The 8,223-nt window shown below is 37.0% G+C and overlaps 1 pseudogene; it reads right to left on the minus strand.

The window, feature by feature from the left end:
• LOC107700797 (transportin-2-like) overlaps positions 1-5,004 on the minus strand; it is a 22,331-nt pseudogene extending 17,327 nt beyond the window's left edge.
• Positions 5,005-8,223: the final 3,219 nt, after the last annotated feature.

Here is an 8,223-nt window from a genome sequence, read left to right on the forward strand (position 1 = left end):
TCTAATTTGTAGGGTCAGTAAGACTTAAATAAGCCGTTAAAGAGGCATCCTATCAGTTACAAATATAAAACTACAATAACTGCATGAAATAACATTTCTAATCACTTTTTGGTGGATTGGAAACCACTACATGCTGGAGGTCAACTCACCTCTATGAATGTGTCGATGTTGTCCATGAGAGCCTGAGCCCTGCCAATAATGAACTGATTCACACACGCTATGGCATGAGACCTACAGAGAGAGTGTGAATCAACATGTTGTTACTCATTATCAAACACAGACAGTGTGTATCAGTGAGAGATGTGTGTGTGGTTCTTCACCTGATCTTGGGGCTGCAGTGTTTGAAGAACTGCAGGAATTTAGGGATCATGATGTTGAGGGGTCGATTCAGTGCGTCACTGTCCAGCAGTTCAGATGAGTCCTCACAGATCTTCTGCAGCGCACCAAAAGAACCCTGTACACACGCAAACTCATTTCTGTTGGAAATCCCACTGCATTATGGGTTTATAATAGTTAAAAGAGGAATATTTATACAAACTGTAACAACTGTTAGTGCGCCATGATAATTTCATGAAGATTGGTTTGGGAATTTTGAGTATGTCTGGTCACACCCATAATTTAAATGACAATTTTATAAACATCTAAATACTCAACTTTTTCGGATAATTATTGATCTAGCTAGTCCAGAGACTACACAAGTTCACTAGTTTTGTTAAGGTTGATCAAAAAACCTAAGATTAGTTCAAAAACGCAGTTTAAGAAGGGCTGGACAATAATTCATTATCAATATATATCGCTATATTTTTTTTTTTTCCAATAATGGTGATATTATTTTTTAACACATTTCCGATATTTCGATATACATTACCAGTGATTCCCATACATTGATTTATTTGTGGCAGCCCACCACAACTTCGTTGAATAAACATGAGCGCTGCACATTTCAAAATTAAAACGCGGCGTGGGTGTTTTATATGAATGTATCTTTGAAGGGAACGGACGGTCTTAAAATTGCACACCTGTAATTACCTGTATGCATGGGCGACATTAGGGGGGGCCTGCATACATTACCTGTATGCATGGGCGACAATTGCCCCCCCAAATTGTTAGTCATGGAATCCCTGATGTCGGCCCTGCTGCAATTGGAGCGCTTAGCCAAGCGCTAAATTCCCTCACCGTCTTTTTGCAGCGTTGAGCAATGTAACCAATCACAGACATATCTGTTGATTTCTTAAAAGCAATGGCCAATCACAAATGTTTTGTCAGAATTCACTCACCGCTGAAAGCGCCGCAGTTTTTAAGGGCTGTTTTGCGCGCTCGTGAATCATCTCATGACGTGAAATAAGAGATTCATTGTGCAATTTAGAGAGCTTCACTGATTATAACAGAACTTTGTAAGATTGCGATGAACGCAGATGGGTGACGCTTTTTAGTGATAAAGGGAGCACGCTTTGCACACTTTCTAGGGTATAATCCATTCAGAATTTGTATGAAACTTTATAAAATATGTTGATTTAATTCTGGAACCGGTCCTGGCCAAACCTCCAGATAGTGCGCGTCCCGAGCGAGATCTAATTCACGGACCAAAAGCGTGTGTAAACTTTATTGAGACCGGGAATTTAATTTCATTTCCAGTAACGGACGGTAGAAAGTTCAGCTATGAATGGTATGCGATTTATGACAGAATATAGTCCCACAACTGATCGTTTATTTTTTCCTCAAGTGTCTCGCCTTTGGTAACAACGATTCAAAACGGAAACATTATCACTAAACAAAAAAACACAGCTGTGGATCATTCAGGTCACAACGCAGTATTCAGAATCAATGATTCAATAAACATTTGAACAGGGTCATTTTTATAAATTCAACTATTATTTCCTCTTGTGGACTGTATGTAAACATCTTTTATGTGAAATATCTTATTCTTTAAAGTTCAGGTACAAGTCAATTCACTGACATTTTCTGACTTAAGTTTTCTTAGTTAAGAACATGGGTCGAGCTATTAATTTTGAACTCTCAAAGTGCATTAGATAGAAGAATTTAACTCTAAAATGTACAAAATTTTCATTTTTTCCGAGTCTTCATTTGTCTTTTTTTTTTTTAATATCGCAAAAATATCGTACGGTGGACTTCATATCGAGATATTATCGTACCGTGAGATTTTGATATTGATACATTCCTAGAAAAAACTGAACAAGCACTAGGCTAGTAGACGGTGTTTTCGGTTATACTGGTGTTAAGCCGAAACACCGGTTCCATCATTTGCCTACCGCGGCACTGCCCCCACCGTCGTTTTGATTTTTTTATAGTAACAAAAATCATTTAGCCTAGTTCAGTTAGAGGATAGACACTTTTAAAAACTAAACGCTCAACTTAATGCTCAACCATGTGCGAACGACCACGGAGTCAGATTTTATTTATCACGCGAGGAAAGTGAGTCGAGCTGACTGACAAGAGTGAGGTGAAAAAGACAAGACAATGGCAGAAGATTGTTTAGAAAGGAAATGCAAAGGCGCCTGTTTCTAAAACACCAGTGTGAATGTAATTTAGACTCAGTATACCACAAATTAAAAGAGGGTTGAGTTCCTTTTTAAAGTTCAGGTACAAGTCAATTCACTGACATTTTCTGACTTAAGTTTTCTTAGTTAAGAACATGGGTCGGAGCTATTAATTTTGAACTCTCAAAGTGCATTAGATAGAAAAATTTAACTCTAAAATGTACAAAATTTTCATTTTTTTCCGAGTCTTCATTTGTCTTTTTTTTTTTTAATATCGCAAAAATATCGTACGGTGGATTTCATCTGTAATCATCTAATCAAATCAAATTAAATGAAATCAGCTCAAAGCGTCTAAATCAGAGTTTTGTAGACGTTTACTCCACATCTATTACGATCTAACCCACTCAAACCCGGGTTCAGACTGACCGATGGTGGCGCGGATGAGCGGGGACGGGTCTCCGATGTTGTTGAGACACTCTCTCTTGATGAAGTCGGCCACGGCCGGAGGGAAGTTCTGGTAGTGAGCCTTCACGTTGTTCTTGAGAATCAGACCGCTCAGAGAACGGGTGGGCTCGTCTGCAGAGACACAGAGATGGGCCTTTAGATGAGTGACAGGAGAGTGTGTGAGACACTGAGGCAGATGATGCACCATGGGATATACAGACCTTCAGATTTGAGGCTGGTGAGGATGAAGATGAGATAGTTGTTGAAGTCAGGAAACTGATTCAGCTGCTCCAGTTTCTAATGAGCGAGTCAGGGAAACATTAGGAAAAATTTAACAGAGAGCAGAGAAAGAAGAGGTCTGATCTCAGACCAGAGAAGTTTATTAAGATGTACACAAAAAAATAATTTACTCATTTAACAATTTTAATGCTCTTCAAAAACAGACTTTTATGTTGCCTATAAACTATGTAAGTAGATTAGATTAAAAAAAAAAGCGACTAGAGTGACAAAGTTTGATTCATTTTCTTGAATGAGTCAGTTACTGTCAGATTAAATCAATAAATCACTTCCAAGACGAAAGGATTAAACAAATCATCTTCAAATTTACAATCCTCTGCATCGCATTTTAGGTTTTAAAATGTTTTAGGGAACAAATATACAGGTAAATATTGCTGTTTGTTACAATACATTTTTATATCTTCATAGTAGTATAGTAAAAGTATCTTCTGCTCACCAAGACTGCATTTATTTAATTTTAAAAAAACACAGAAAAAAACACTAATATTGTAATATATTACTACATTTTAATGTAACCGTTTTATATGTGAACATATTTTGAAATGTAATTTATTGCTGTGATCAAAGCTGAATTTTCAGCATCATTACTCCAGTCTTCAGTGTCACATGATCTTTCGAATCAGAAATCATTCTAATATGCTGATCTGCTGCTCAAGAAACATTTATGATTATTATCAATGTTGAAAAAAACAGTTGGGCTGCTTCATATTTTTGTGGAAACCGAGTATCTTCTGCTCACCAAGACTGCATTTATTTAATTAAAAAAAAAACACAGAAAAAAACACTAATATTGTAATATATTACTACATTTTAACGTAACCGTTTTATATGTGAACATATTTTGAAATGTAATTTATTGCTGTGATCAAAGCTGAATTTTCAGCATCATTACTCCAGTCTTCAGTGTCACATGATCTTTCGAATCAGAAATCATTCTAATATGCTGATCTGCTGCTCAAGAAACATTTATGATTATTATCAATGTTGAAAAAAACAGTTGGGCTGCTTCATATTTTTGTGGAAACCGTGATATTGCTTTTTTCAGTATTCTTTGATGAACATTAACGTCTTTACTGCCATTTTTTATCAACTGAATGTGTCCATGCTAAAAAAAAGTTTTAGATTCATACTTTAGAAGTATTAAATTCATTTTAAACAAAACAAAAATCATACTTGAGCGTATGACCCATCACTACTGTGCACACGTGTACCAAATAAAAACGGCCAACACAGATACTAAAAATCTGACTGAAGACATTTCAACATTTGCCCAGTCGTTACGGCTAAAATTGACAGTATATTTGTTTGATAACCTGGATAAATAAGAGTTAAAGACATAAGTGATCATGATGATAGAGTAACATACCTCCTGAACGGCTCTCTGTGTGGCCGTATCTGGAGACTGTGAGTCCTTCAGCAGCTGCAGCACCTGCTGTAAACCCTGTTCATCCGGCTGCCACTCCATCCTGAGCCACACACACACACACACACACACACACACAGACACACAGACACACAGGAAACACAGAGGACAAATGAGTGCACTACATCAAAACACACACGCCCTCCTGGCCATCACTGCTTTCTTGGCACAGTTTAGGAAGAAAGAATTGAAGTGAGCAAATAACACACATAACTATCATCCACACACACATGCATTCAGAACAAATACCTGGTTTAAAACACTTTTAATTGTTGAAGCCAGGCTAATCCAGCGCGAGCACCTGGATGGCAGGGTTACACATCAGCTTTACCATCTGATCTGCTTTAGTGGGATCGAGGCAGACGAGAGTGTGAATGTGCGAGGAGGCTGTGATGTGTGAGCGTCTGACTTGCGTGTGGGCCGTGTGTGAATGTGCGAGTATTTCTTCAGTGGCTCTGCAAATACTCAGGAAGATGCTAGGGTTTCATTTAATATCAATTGTTTCATTGCATGTGCTACTATTTCTTCTGCATAACAATTTAAGTGTAAAGATTAATTTGAGGATGTCAGCAGCAGCCAAACCTGAAATCCTGTTCACCAGCATGATTTAAAATGTTTTAATGGAAGAACATTTAATCGTCTGTACATTATAAATGTCACTCTGTTTTGCGTAGACACACAGAAATAGCGCAGAATATTCAAAAATCTCTCATTTTGTCACAAAGTTGCTTTGTTTTACTTTTTCAAATTCCTAAAACTTGATTACAAAGTTCCGATTTGTATGTGTGTACTTATTTTTTAGTACATAAGTGTATGTTTGTATAAATATCTATCAAAGCGAGTTTATCTACATATATATCAAGCTATATATGTATATATACACATATACATACATACATATAGTTAGTTATATGGATACGTGTGCATACATGTGTGACCATGGAGCACAAAAGCAGTCATAAGTAGCACGGGTATATTTGTAGTAAGAGCCAAAAATACATTGTATGGGTCAAAATGATCGATTTTTCTTTTATGCCAAAAATCACTAGGATATTAAAGATCATATTCCGAGAAGATATTTTGTAAATTTCCTATCGTAAATATATCAAAACATAATTTTTTGATTAGTAATATGCATTGCCAAGGACTTAATTTGGACAAATTTAAAGGCGATTTTCACAATATTTAGATTTTTTTGCTCCCTCAGATTCCAGATTTTTTTTAAATAGTCGTCTCTCAGAAAAATATTGTCCTTTTATAATCTTAAAAATATTATCCTAACAAGCCATACATCAATGGAAGGCTTATTTATTCAGCTTTCAGATTTTGTATAAATCTCCGTTTTGAAAAACTGGCCCTTATGACTGGTTTTGTTGTCCAGGGTTACATATATACATACAATACAAACATATGACTGAGAAGTGTGTGTTTGTGTACGGTGTGAACATGTGTAGTGTGTGTATATGTGTGGTGTTTATATGTATAATCTCTGTGTCTGTGTGTATATGTATGTGTGTATGTATATATATATATGAATATATGAGAGTGTGTGTAGGCCGTGTGTGTTTACGCAGCCCGGTTTAACCCAATCCCCCAGCTCACATCAGACGTGTTAACCGATCACACATTAAATAAAACGCATTAAACCCGTTATATATGCGTGATGAGTGTGTATAATGATGCGGAATAAACACACACACAGACGCTTATGTAGCCGTTAGCTGCTGTGCTAACCCGCCAAACGCTCTCACCTTCAGTCAGTGTTTCTCTCTCTCTCTCTCTGTGTCTGGGTGTATCTCTCTCTCTGCCGCGGTACAAGCGCTGATAGCCGTCGGTTCGCGGTAACGGATGGCTCGCCGCGGGTTTCTGCGTGATTTCTGCGGGATTTAATCGGCGTGTTTGTTGTTGTTCTTCTTTCACCGGCGGCGCCTGATGCAAGGCGGACGCGTTAATCGCGCGGTGTGGATCTGAGCGGCTTCCGTACCGTGACGCTGATGTCATGTCTCATTAACATAAAACGAAATGAACCTCTAATACTGACCATAAGGGTTTTATTTAAAGAAAAAGCTAGATATATTGACTAACACATATTAATTGTGCTCTATATTTCGTGAATGAAGGTTTATGGGGGATATAACTTAATTTTAGAGGTCTGTAATTCCTCCTGTAACCTGTAGATGGAGACAAAGAACGGCTCTCTACGAAGTATCATGGTACTATGCAGTGTTGGGAAGGTTACTTTGGAAATGTAATGTTACCCTATTTAAAATGTAATAATAAGTAGTGCAACTTTCAATTACTTTATTAAAGTAATGTAACTGTTTACATTTGATTACTTTTCTAACTTTAAATTTCTAATTTTTTTTCTAAACTATTAATTATTTTCAAACATTTAAAGCAGGCAGGGTCAACCTCACAGTAGCACTCAACACAGACTTTCAAAATCCTTCATCACTTGAATTAAGATTATAATCATTTAATTTTAAAGCACAGCCACCACAAAATCAGACTTTAACACCTCTTTTTACGTTGAGATCGTTCTGAGGTTAAATACAGATTTAATGTCTTAACTAGATACAGTTTAATAGCTATGATATTGTTTTTTTGTTGGTTTGTTTGTTTTTTTAAATAAAATCTTTGCATAGTGATGACAGGAAACGCTGGCATCTAACAATGCCTTGGAAAGCATTTACATAAACCTATCAAATAAGAAATAAAACAGTTATCGAATAAACGTGTCCTAAACTCCTGAAACATTTGTGTCTCGTATTTTACAGCAATTTAGGAAGAAAGTCAATTAAATCTCTATTTCTCTCTCTCTCTCTCTCTCTCTCTCTGTGTGTGTGTCTGTGTGTGTGTGTGTGTGTGTGTGTCTGTGTGTCTGTGTGTCTGTGTGTCTGTGTGTGTGTGTGTGTGTGTGTGTCTGTGTGTCTGTGTGTCTGTGTGTCTGTGTGTGTGTGTGTGTGTGTGTGTCTGTGTGTCTGTGTGTCTGTGTGTCTGTGTGTGTGTGTGTGTGTGTGTGTCTGTGTGTCTGTGTGTCTGTGTGTCTGTGTGTGTGTGTGTGTGTGTGTGTCTGTGTGTCTGTGTGTCTGTGTGTCTGTGTGTGTGTGTGTGTGTGTGTGTCTGTGTGTCTGTGTGTCTGTGTGTCTGTGTGTGTGTGTGTGTGTGTGTGTCTGTGTGTCTGTGTGTCTGTGTGTCTGTGTGTGTGTGTGTGTGTGTGTGTCTGTGTGTGTGTGAGTGTGTGTGTGTGTGTGTGTGTAAAAAAATGTTCAGATGTAACTCCCCTTTGTAATCGTTAACATTTTCAGAAGTAACTGTGATTTAATTACAGTAATTTTAACTGATTATTTACATTTATTTTGTAATTAAATTACGTAATTCTGTTACATGTAACTACTTACTCCTCAACACTGATAATATGGTATGTTGATATACCACAATAATTTGTGATTATTACCATATTCATACATATTTGCATGCAGGGTGAGATTTGTGAACAAACCAGAGGGGGGTTCACAAAATATATATAATTTGAATTTAACTTTTATGAACAGTTATCTT

Source organism: Sinocyclocheilus anshuiensis, unplaced genomic scaffold (assembly GCF_001515605.1).
Source record: "Sinocyclocheilus anshuiensis isolate Anshui unplaced genomic scaffold, SAMN03320099.WGS_v1.1 scaffold1127, whole genome shotgun sequence".
Lineage (NCBI taxonomy): Eukaryota > Metazoa > Chordata > Actinopteri > Cypriniformes > Cyprinidae > Sinocyclocheilus > Sinocyclocheilus anshuiensis.